The sequence below is a fragment of the Lethenteron reissneri genome, chromosome 2 (assembly GCF_015708825.2).
Source record: "Lethenteron reissneri isolate LAM-NWPU_2019-01 chromosome 2, ASM1570882v1, whole genome shotgun sequence".
NCBI classification, from domain to species: domain Eukaryota; kingdom Metazoa; phylum Chordata; class Hyperoartia; order Petromyzontiformes; family Petromyzontidae; genus Lethenteron; species Lethenteron reissneri.
This window is the reverse complement of record NC_083780.1, coordinates 12,711,462-12,723,436: the sequence shown is the minus strand read 5'-3', so window position 1 is coordinate 12,723,436 and position 11,975 is coordinate 12,711,462. Positions and strand designations below refer to the sequence as shown.

The window sequence follows — 11,975 nt, the reverse complement described above, 5'->3', positions numbered from 1 at the left end:
TGGGGGGGGGGCTGGGTGGGGAGGGTGGGGCTGGGTGGGGGGTGGGAGGGGTGGGGCTGGGTGGGGAGGGGCTGGTCACCCCGTTGTGCCCTTATAAAACTCAACGTTTAAGGAGGCATAAGTCTATGTGCACGTGAGGATCACAATAAGAGTGTTGATTTAGACTGGAGAAATCCGATGAGCAATGAAGCTCTTTTTCACAGATGTCCAGCTTGGGCATGTAGAACGGGAGCGAGTACTTTAACGTGCAGTATATATACACTGTACATTTTGACTTAAAACTTTGGTGACTGCAGGAATTCATATTCTTTGGTTCTTTCGGTAAAGTCACGTAGATAGAAACAAAATAATAATAAAAGAAAGTGAATCAAAATACAATTAAATAAAAACCACGACGTTTCGATCGCAACACAAGCGGTCGTCACCAGGAAAATAACTTTATTTTGTTTCTTGCTGTGGATTTCACACCTGATGACGATTGCGTGTGTTGCAGTCGAAACGTCGTGAGAATTGTATTGTTTAACATTTTATTATTTTATTATTTCTCTTCTACGTGACTTTACCGAAAGAACTAAGCATATTTATTTTCATCATGATTTTTCTATCTACGTGACTTTACCGGAAAAAAACCAAAAAATATACACACACGTAGTTTATGGGAAGAGTGAGTAATATGTAAATGTGCGCGCGTGCTTGTTTGTCTTTGTGGAGGCGAGCCTCTGCGCGGCACGGAATGTGTCCACTCGGTCACGCGCGCGCGCGCGCGCGCCACCCGGGCGGTCACGCATCAGCGGCGCGCGCGCACGAGCGCGAGACGCGAAGGTGTTGGGGCAACGCGTGGGGGGAGGGGGGAGCGTTAATAGAGAGAGAGCGCGTAGAGCTCAGGGTGATGGGTGAGGGGCCGTCCATAAATGACGTCACGCGATTTGGGAGGATTTTTGACCGTCCCCCCCCCCCTTCGTTCGTCACACGGCGTCACAAAAAGTCAGACCCCCCCCCCCCTCTCAAATATGACGTCATAAAGCTCTGCTCTGCCCCCCCCCAAATCTTAAGCATGCTTCAAATCGCTTTAAACTATTGTCATTGTAGTGCGTGTTTAATGTGGCGCTGCACTCTGATGTTGTAGGAGAAAACATTTATTAAAAAGTCTATTTAATTAAGTAGAACGTGTTGTTATTTAAAGTTGCGCATTTTGATGTGACGTCACATTTCTCAACCCCCCCCCCCTTGTCACACATCGTCACAAATGTCTGACCCCCCCCCCTTCCCCCTAGGTGCGTGACGTCATTTATGGACGACCCCTGAGATGTATAGAGGGGTAGAGTACTCTTTGGTTCTTACGGTAAATTCACGTGGGTATAAAATAAATTCAATGACGACGTTTCGGGCGCAACACAAGCGTCCGTCATCAGGTGGGACAACCACAGCAAGAAACAATTGCTGAAGTGGGCAGAGGTCGCAGCCGGGTACGGGTACCCGTTTGCGACCCTGGTGCAGCCGGGTACGGGTACGGGTAGGCCGTGAGTCACTGGTGAGTAACTGTTTGTCACTCATTTCCCAACGTCTTGTCTCTTCTCACAATTCAAGTTCCTAGAATCAACCCACCCACGCCTGCAACGTGGCTTCATCCCAGAGGTCGCAATCAGGCACCCGATACCCGTACCCTACCCGTACCCGGCCGGGTACGGGTAGGGTACGGGTACGGCCGGGTACGGGTACCCGTTTGCGACCCTGGTGCGGCCGGGTACGGGTAAGGAATCAAAACCCGTTTGCGACTTCTGTGAAGTGGGCAGAGGAGATTCGGAGTCAGCACTTTGTAAGCGTAGCGCGAAGAGGTGGGAAATTACAGGGCCCGTTGGACGCATTCGACCCGCGTCTTCCTTTCATACAGCTTGCGACATGAAGACATTCGGCCTCATATTCTTAGGTTTTTTCGGTAAAGTCACGTAGGTAAAACATTAAAATTAATAAAAGTAAAATAAAATAAAAATCACGACGTTTCGGAGGCAACACAAGCTTCCGTCTTCAGGTGGAACCGTCACAGCCACGACAGCTGTATCAAGTAAATGAGAGATTACAAGAGCTACCACTCCGTATATATAATGGTTGGAGAGGGGAAGGGCCAAGTACGGCACACTCCTAAGTCCAGCGGTTCCTTACCGGGGTACTTGGGTTGATTTGGGAGTTTGAGAAGCGATCTGGATATTTTTAGGTTTTTTTCCGGTGAAGTTACGTAGGTAAAAAATTAAAATTAATAAAAGTAAAATAAAAATAAAATCACGACATTTCGGAGGCAACACAAGCTTCCTTCTTCAGGTGGGACCGTCACAGCACGATAGCTGTATCAAGCTTCAAATCTAGAAGCGATCTGGATATTGGTTATTCATTTCATTGCAAGTTAAGAAAAGTTAAAACCGACCACGGCAGGATTCGAACCTGCAATCTTCTGATCCGAAGTCAGACGCCTTATCCATTAGGCCACGTGGCCGCCGATGAAGAACACGCACTGAAAAAATGTTTATATCATTGATGAGTTTAAGGCAAAATTGTACATTTTATATGAATCAGCGTTAATGTTTATATGGGTCGTGTCACGTGCATTGAATTGTATGCATAATAAAAGATTGTACTGTATTTCAATTAATGTGAATGCAACGATGATGTTACATCTGAGCTAATGGAAGTGTGTGGGGGGAATGACACAGACCAGATAAAATAACGACAAACAATACGAGACGGTACAAAACGATAAAACAGAATCGGGTCCTTATTCTCTTCAGCAATCCATTCATCCATTCTATTTTACCCTTGTGTTTTTTACGGTCTCATTTATTTAGTTCCATAACGTTCCATCCTCTACTCCGAATGTAACATTTGCATTAAAGTCACATTCAGTAGAATAGTGCAGATAAATGATACCTGAGTGTCCACGATTCGATACATACATCTTGATAACATGTTTTATTTGATTAAAAAATTGAAGGGAGAATTTTAGTTTGAGTCGACCTAAGGGAGGCCCAGACCAGGTTATTTATTTACTGTGCCATTGATGCGTACACACACAACTCACGCTCGTGATTGATATAAATGCTAATTTTGTTCTTAATGGGTTATACATATGCAACCGTGGCACAAATGTAGAGAGGGATTAAACAATGTGCGAATGAGAGACCACACGAGTGGGTGAGAACACTGAGAGATTGTGGGAGATGTAAACGATTGGGAGAGCATCGCGTGAGAGAGTGGAGAGTGTGTCAGAGATGAGTGTTTGTCGATGTATGTATATGAGAGAGAGCGACTTTTGACTTTTAAACAACTTTTATTGCCGCCAGCAGCAAAAGCACTGGAGGCGATTTCTATATGAAACACACAAAGTCACCAGCAAACAAATGAAAATAAACGCTACAAATCCACGCGCTGTGGCGCTAAAAGAAGAAGACGCGCTGCACATCACCGAAATGTGTGTGGTACATGGCGTGCTCCAACCGGAGCCGCGCCTTGAGCAGGCCTCTGAACACTGGAAGCAGAGAGCAGCCGTCAGTGTCACCTTCCAGCATCTTGTTTCTCGTTCTGTACACAGAGAGAGAGCACGGTGAGAGCGAGTGGGAGAGAGTTAAGTGTGTAGGAGAGGGGTTTGGAGGAAGTGTGCGTGAGAGCATCGAGTGTGTGGGAGAAAAGCTTGAACAAACACTGATAAGTGTGCGAAGAACCGTGGAGAAATCCACTTTGCCGAATTACACTGGCAGAATGATGAACACATGGTGTTAGACAACATGTACAAGTTAGATAACATATACAAGGGTGCCACGGAGACAGGATGTTAACTACCTCATCTGGGGTACAGGAGGTCGTGGGTTCGAACCCGATCTTGACGCTTGTAAATTTGGAGTTTGCGTGTCTCTCTCCCCGTGGTCGCGTGACATTTTTCTCCGGGTACTCCGCTGTTTTCCCCTCCACATTTAGAAACACGCTCTTAAGAGTATTGGCCTGCGAAAAATTTTCACGTGATAAGCCACTTCGTTGAGCTATCGTTTGTGGCCAGGTCGCTCCTGACAAGATAGCTATATAGCTCAGTGGGCCTTACCTGGTAAAATAAAATTAGTTCAGTTTAAGTTTCGATTTAAAGCTTTCGTGACTGCATGGATTCATATTCTTGGTTCTTTCGGTAAAGTCACGTAGAAGGCCAACAACTTTAAACGACGAAACGATTGTTTTTATTTTACCACGTAAGGCGCACTGAGCTCTACAGCTCTTTTTGAGAAGACCTGGTCACAAATGATAGCTCAACAAAGTGGCTTATCACGTGGAAGTTTATAGCCGCCAAAATACTCTAAACGCATTTTTCTAAATGTTGAGGGGAAAACCAGAGGACCCGGAGAAAAATCCACGTGACCACGGGGAGAACGTGCAAACTCCGAATATACAGCAGGCGTCAGGGTCGGAATCGAAACCATGACCTCCTGTATACCAGACGGGGGAGTTAACATCTCGCTTTCTTGGTGCCGCAAACGGCCCGCAAAGCACATTTATCCGTGCCACTGAAAGCATCTTAGCCGTACTAATCGGGCACTCGAGGGATAATGTGTTCTCGACCAGGCAACACTGTGTTTCGTAACTCGAGTGCACTCAATCACTGTCGTCACCGCAAGGACCTCTTGCAAGTGGCAAAAGTGACTTGAGGCTTGTGTTAATGCGTGCCACCGCCAAAAAGTATTTGAAAGATAAAAGTTCCCCCACTCCTGGTGCAAAGAGAGTCAGTGTGTGTGTGTGTGCGTGTACGCGAGAGAACGGCGTGAGTGGGAGAGTGTGGTACAGAGTTAGACGTGTGTGTGTATGTGGGATGGGGATGCGTCACGGAGTGTTGAGTGATCGTGTGAGAACCTCAATACATTAGACAATAACATCGTGGCCTCAAAAGAAATAATATGTGTTCGTATTATAGGAGACGTTTCCTGCAGCGGCCCTTCATAGCACAGCTTGAAGAAGGATTATTGCCCGAAACGTCGCATATGCCCCTCTCCCCCAAACCCTGCCAACGCAATCTCACCAAATATGGAAATGGAGATGAGTTTGAGTGTGGGAGAGAGTCTGTAATGTATGTGTACGGGTCGTTAATATGAGCGTGTTTGTGTGCGTGTGATGATAGTGTAGCGTTAAGCGCGCTGCGCTACGAACCAGTGACGATTATATCGGAACCGGTCATGGGCCTCCCCTAGGTCGACTCAGCCTCAAACGAGGACGCGGTGTGGTGCGTGCAAAAAAAAACATCGCCACTCGGGAGACGAAAGCGGCCGGGTGTGGTGCTGGTCACCCACCCCCTCTCGTGCCTTGCCGGCCTTCATAGGTGCTCGCTAACAGCACTTGCCCCTACAGTCTGCTCGGGCTGTAAAGAGAGAGAGGAGACGGCTGGGGCTGGATTGTTGCCGTGGGTGAATGCACCCCCAGGCATTCCGGTAATTGAATAGTTTTTTTAAGTGACGTTAATTAAAATAAACGCCGAGAGCCAAGTTAAAAATACATTTTAAAACAATAACGGAAATATTAAAAGTTAAAATGTAATAGGACGCCGACGCAACACTTCAAAAAAATTCTGCTCGTTGTGAAAAGGATCGGGGAAAAACCAAACCCCAAACCCACCGTTATCAGCTTCACCAGCCTGAAACCTCAATCTTGATTTGAAGCTTTCGTGACTGCAGGTATCCATACTCTTTGGTTCTTTCGGTAAAGTCACGTAGGTAGAAAATAAAATAAATCACGACGTTTCAGCAGCAGACCATGCTTTCCCACCGAAACGTCGTGATTAATTTTATACCTACGTGACTTAGCCTAAAACCTGTGCCCATATCCTCAAACATGCGCCCGACCTTGCAAGCTAAGCATGCGTTGAGCCTGGATAGTCGTTGAACAAACACGTTGCCGTAGGGCTACGTCGTGGGCAGTCGAGGAGAGTGAAGCGACATAACTTGACAACTGTACTGTACTTCTATGCTCCCACGTCTAATGCGTGCGCGCGCGCCCTCCACAAACGCACATTGGCCTTGATTTGGCCACTGTTGTTACCCCCTTGTTGAGTTTTATTTCAACCGGGTAACCTCGACCCAACGTGGTTTTGAGAAATACATATACGAATCGCGAACGTCATCAATGTTTTAAAACAATTGTCAATTTTAGTGAGGTGTACACTAACTAGCTAGAAACTTCAAGCGAATGCAAACATTTGTTCGGGCTCGCTGCTTACTCTTGGAAACCCGCATTGTTCACCCTCAATGAGTTTAGAAAGGTCCAAGAATATGAATCCCTGCAGTCACGAAAGCTTCAAATAAAAAAGTATTTTATACAGTTCTCGGTTACCAAATGGAATTATAATGTTGTAGTTATTTTATATTGACAGACGCACATACGTGATTATTCACCCATGACTCACGTGTACGGTATAATGTCACACATTTATAAATCATCTCACCTAACCCCCCAAGGGGTCCGCGAATCCCCGGTTGAGAACCAATGGCCTAGAGCGGTCAAAGATTTCCAAATTAGTCCCCACGGAGGTGGCACTCATCCAGCAATGGATAGACAATGGTTGGTGATGGTTGTGATGACAGTACTCTCGTAACGCGTAGCGAATTTCTCGCTTGCTTTCTGTCGGCTTTAGCGTCACACTCTGTTGTTGTTTTTTAAAGTACTTAAGCGGTGAAAATTATTCATTTCATCTTTGTAATCTGCGTCTTTCAAAACGCTCCATGATAAAACAAATATTCGTAGGCATATGTGCAATAACGAAACCGGTTAATATCCCTCTGCCTCCACATATTTAGATCTTTAAAATCCAATACAAACGCGATGATGAAAACGCTTTTCGGCCTTCATCCGCAGTGGATTGCTCATCTATGACTAATGATGATGATGATGCAAATTATTTCTATTCATTTCTACCTATTTCTCCGTTATTCCAATTGGAAGTTTATCGTAAACTATCCATGAATCGAAGCGATAATCGATTCCACACACGTATATTTCGATGCGCGTGTGTCAGAATTTTCTTGATAAATGTTAATCGATGCCGGAGTTCCCAAACTCTCGAATCAACAATCACCAACTTCCGTCACATGGCGAGCGATGTAACGGCGGCCGCGTGGCCTAATGGATAAGGCGTCTGACTTCGGATCAGAAGATTGCAGGTTCGAATCCTGCCGTGGTCGTTACTTTATTTTTAATTTTTAAATGAATTCCCACGTGACATTATAATATAATTTATGTCACACGCCCGCAGGGAAACCGTTAAAAAAACCCTGCGACATGTTCTCATTTGTTTTTTTTAAACAAATTAATTATTTGTATAAAAAAACCGACCGCTGGTTTAGGGGCCGTCCATAAATGACGTCACGCACCTAGGGGGGGGGGTGGGGGTCAGACATTTGTGACGATGTGTGACGAGGGGGGGGGTTTGAGAAATGTGACGTCACATCAAAATGCGCAACTTGAAATACATTTAGACAACACGTTCTACTTAATTAAATAGACTTTTTAATAAATGTTTTCTCTTACAACATCAGAGTGCAGCGCCACATTAAATACGCACTACAATGACAATAGTTTAAAGCGATTTGAAGCATGTTTTAACTTCAAAATGGAAATATGTTTTTTGGCGGCGGGGGGGGGCAGAGCTTTGTGACGTCATATTTAAGGTAGGGTCTGAATTTTTGTGACGCCGTGTGACGAGGGGGGGGTTCAAAAATCTTACAAAATCGCGTGACGTCATTTATGGACGGCCCCCTATTACCCCTTCCAAACACTAAATAATAAACCCAACCGGCACTAAGGGCGTTGGGCCGCAACTCCACCAAGCAGCCGGAGACGAGAAAATCTTTTTTTTTAAACCTTTCTATAAAAAATAAATGTGCGTTTAAATGTTGTTTATATATAATTATTACTTCAACGTGAATTGCCCAAATGAAGGTAACGTTTTAAGTTGTTCATATTCTAAACCGCTGCAACACCCACGGTCTGAGTTGTGCGTCGTGGAGGTCTCTGTGCGGCTGTGAAGGCGTCCGAGTGAGAGATTTCCACTCCTTCATCCCTTGCAATTTGCTTTACATTTAGCCACGACGTTTGAGACCCATCCACCAGGATTGTGAAAAATGCGCCCGTGGCTGTAAAACGGCGATGTCACAACGCAAGGGTGCACCGTGCCAATATAGCAGCAGGTCACGGATTTTGGCAGTGTCAAAGGGGTTGTAAACATTTCGATTTAAAGCTTTCGTGACTGCAGGGATTCATCTTCTTGATTCTTTCGGTAAAGTCACGTAGAAGGGAAATAATAAAATAATAAAAATAAAACATAATAAAATAATTCTCACGACGTTTCGGCCACAACGCAAGCAGCCGTCCTCAGGTCTGTCGGAAAGACAGCGTCTGAATGGGCACCACCAGTAAACAGTCTGCCTCAGCAGCAGACCAAGCTTTCCCACCTGATGACGGACGCTTGTGTTGCCCCCGAAACGTCGTGATCTATTTTGTTTTATTTCTACCTACGTGACTTTACCGAAAGAACCAGAGTATGGATTCCTGCAGTCACGAAAGCTTCAAATCAATATTGAGTTGTATAGTGTGGACTTGAGAGTCATGGGGACAGCATTTTACTGCTTTGTTTTGTATTGTTTATAAATGCCATCACTTTCACAGGAAGGCCAATAACACGACGAGATTTTTCTTAATTAGAACACCATCTTTTCAAAGGTCACTCACAACAACCCCACCTAGTAGACAAGTCACGTGCCGCCACTGCCTATTGTAATATAAATATGCTTTCATTAACCCGCACATGAAGGGCTCACAAGTGTTGTCATTACATCTATCCCTCTATTTCAGGAACGAAACAGGAGGATTTTTCCACAAATCTGGCTGATCATGCTAGATGTCATTTCTGGCGAAACGTCGTACTCAAATTGTAAATGTTAGGAATTTGCTCTCCAACACACCGGAAGTAACGATTTGGCACGTTCTGTTTACGTTACAAACATTACTAATTGGTTGTGTCAGGTGGTGGCGGGTTTAACGACACATTTATATTTAATCGATCTAAGCCCCAAAAAAACTGTATTATGGATGATCTTGGTCGCGAAAGCCTACGTATTAAACTCACTATTATCGATGATTCAAATCATTCGTTCTGTGGCGCATCTAAGAAGCAAAACAAAGACCTGCAATGTGTTTAACAAGAGAAGTATCAATAGAGTTTGACGACGAAGCATCCTTCCCAACGGTGGCCGCGTGGCCTAATGGATAAGGCGTCTGACTTCGGATCAGAAGATTGCAGGTTCGAATCCTGCCGTGGTCGAGGTTATTTTATATTGATTTTTGTAAAGGAAGATATGAAAATAAATAGTTCATCTAAGTTTGCAATGCAACAGATGTCAATGACTCAGGCTGTTTCTCAATCTCATCACTTACAGCTCTTCACAATACAATTGCATGCGGTCATCGACTTACGAACACCCACACTTAAGAACCAGCTTCCATGATTTTTTAAAAATATTTACTTAAAACGTGAACTCGCACTTGAGAAATGAACCGTGGAACTATTTTGACTCTTTACATCTCGCGATATGTCTGCCTTCCCAAGTGCCACTCGAAAAAAATCTAAGTGATTTAGTTAATTATGTATTTGTTCTAGAATCATTGTGTTCATCCTTCCGCCCCCCACCGTGATGATGATGAGAGGCACGCAAACTCCAAATCTACAGCAGGCGTCAGGGTCGGGATCGAACCCACGACCTCCTGTACACCAGGCGAGGTAGTTAACATCTCCTAGCCACCGTGATGATGATGATGAGAGAGAGAGACACGCAAACTCCAAATATACAACAGCAGGCGTCGGGGCCGGTATCGAACCCACGACCTCCTGTACACCAGGCGAGGTATTTCAGATCGCCTAGCCACCGTGATGATGATGATGAGAGAGAGACACGCAAACTCCAAATATACAGCAGCAGGCGTCATGGACGGGCTCGAACCCACGACCTCCTGCGTACCAGGCGAGGTAGTTAACATTTCCTAGCCACCTTGATGATGAGTGACGCAAACTCGAACCCACGACCTCCTGTGTACCAGGCGAGGTAGTTAACATCTCCGAGCCACCGTGAAGATGATGAGAGAGAGACACGCAAACTCCAAATCTACAGCAGGCGTCAGGGTCGGGATCGAACCCACGACCTCCTGTACACCAGGTGAGGTAGTCAACATCTCCTGGCCACCGCGGCGTTCCAAGTTTACATTATTAGTATCGTCTTGGCGACGCCTTCATCCAACAGCGGATAGATCATGGACAATGAACGCCGCACAAGAGGCAAAGCGCCTCGACGTTCGACGAGACACATTGGGAGGGGGATGCAGCTCTCAGCTGATGCAAATTCCACGTTCCTATGGCAGGACACGAACCGATCAACCCCGAGTGGAGGGAGAGGAGGGATCAGACGCCCCCAAGTTGGGAGATGACGTCTACCCGTGGAGACGGAGCGATTAAATGAGCTTGCGCGCAGGGTGTTTGATTGACCGATACATCGATGCCTTCGTCCAGCAGTGGATCGATCATGACAGGTGACGGTGAATTCTCGCACGTGATGTACCCCTCCACCACCCCCGTCTCCGTCGACACCGATTCGAACATGAGTGTTTCATTTGCACGTAAAAGAACAACGCGTCGAGCCTTATCATTCAACGTCGTGTTCTCGTGATCGATTTTAATTATCGATTAACATCATCAACTGCGTAGCGCCACGTGGCGTTTCGCTCTCACCAGTGATTACACCAACTTAGTTGCATGGGCACTAGACAGTGGCCGCGTGGCCTAATGGATAAGGCGTCTGACTTCGGATCAGAAGATTGCAGGTTCGAATCCTGCCGTGGTCGATTTTAATTTTTTTAATATTTTTTCAAATAATGTGTTTTAATTTCAATTGACGTCACACAGCCAGATAATTAAAAACAATTATACGACAACTCTACGCGTTCGGCTCTTTAAAACTAATTTAACGATTAAATATTTATTTACAATCCCGCCGGCTGGTTCTGTAATATACGATGGAGACGCTGCAGCAACTTTGTCAACCCAGTGCTGGATGATGGCTTCTTGATGCCGTGTCGGTGGTGTTGGGATTGTGTGTGGTGGGGGGGGTTAGCTGACCATACTTCACCACGCCGGTGAGTGCGGGTTGGTGAAAGGCTGAGAGAAGCGAAGACGCGGGGCAAACTTTGGAATGATCTGCACTTTATCTGCACTGCCCTCTACTGCTCACAGCGTGTTGCTGCAGGCTTACACACCAAGACCAATCACCACGGGACAGACCCACGTGCATATCCGTCAACCCACTTATCAGTGCCATTCCTTATTACAGGCAAATTCAGACAGTATTGGTCACCACGTGTCCTTTATAAATACTCTTAGGTTTTTTCGGTAAAGTCACGTAGGTAAAAAAATAAAATTAATCAAAGTAAAATAAAAATCACGACGTTGCGGAGGCAACACAAGCTTCCGTCTTCAGGCGGAACCGTCACAGCACGATTGCTGTATCAAGTAAAGAGGATATACATCTTTATAAATCCTTTATAAATCTCAACGTCCATCCTACAAAGTCACATCACAAGGGAGAAAGACAAACAAATTGTACTAAATTTCCCTGTACAAGAATTCGGGTAAACCGTATGGATTGACAGGTATGCGTGCGTGTGCCATGGGTTGGCTGACTGAGATGAGTGGTAGATTGCAACAGTTTAGCTGTCAAATCAACCGGTCACGAATATTGTATCAGCGGCCGGTGAATGTCACGCTACGTTCTCCTTTGTCGGAGCATGATGCACTTCACGCAAGGGCCGCGTGGCCTAATGGATAAGGCGTCTGACTTCGGATCAGAAGATTGCAGGTTCGAATCCTGCCGTGGTCGCATTTTTTTTTAACCCCAATTTTTTTGGTAACATTG

At 45.5% G+C, this 11,975-nt stretch overlaps 5 non-coding genes across 5 annotated transcripts; 4 read left to right on the top strand and 1 right to left on the bottom strand.

Moving 5' to 3' along the window:
- Positions 1-2,415: 2,415 nt before the first annotated feature.
- On the bottom strand, positions 2,416-2,488 carry TRNAR-UCG (transfer RNA arginine (anticodon UCG)). The gene has a single exon. It is a non-coding gene; the product is annotated as a tRNA-Arg (tRNA).
- Positions 2,489-7,126: 4,638 nt separating this feature from the next.
- On the top strand, positions 7,127-7,199 carry TRNAR-UCG (transfer RNA arginine (anticodon UCG)). Its single transcript has one exon. It is a non-coding gene; the product is annotated as a tRNA-Arg (tRNA).
- Positions 7,200-9,264: 2,065 nt separating this feature from the next.
- On the top strand, positions 9,265-9,337 carry TRNAR-UCG (transfer RNA arginine (anticodon UCG)). The gene has a single exon. It is a non-coding gene; the product is annotated as a tRNA-Arg (tRNA).
- A 1,498-nt stretch (positions 9,338-10,835) lies between these two features.
- On the top strand, positions 10,836-10,908 carry TRNAR-UCG (transfer RNA arginine (anticodon UCG)). Its single transcript has one exon. It is a non-coding gene; the product is annotated as a tRNA-Arg (tRNA).
- Positions 10,909-11,866: 958 nt separating this feature from the next.
- Positions 11,867-11,939, top strand: TRNAR-UCG (transfer RNA arginine (anticodon UCG)). The gene has a single exon. It is a non-coding gene; the product is annotated as a tRNA-Arg (tRNA).
- The last annotated feature ends 36 nt before the right edge of the window (positions 11,940-11,975 follow it).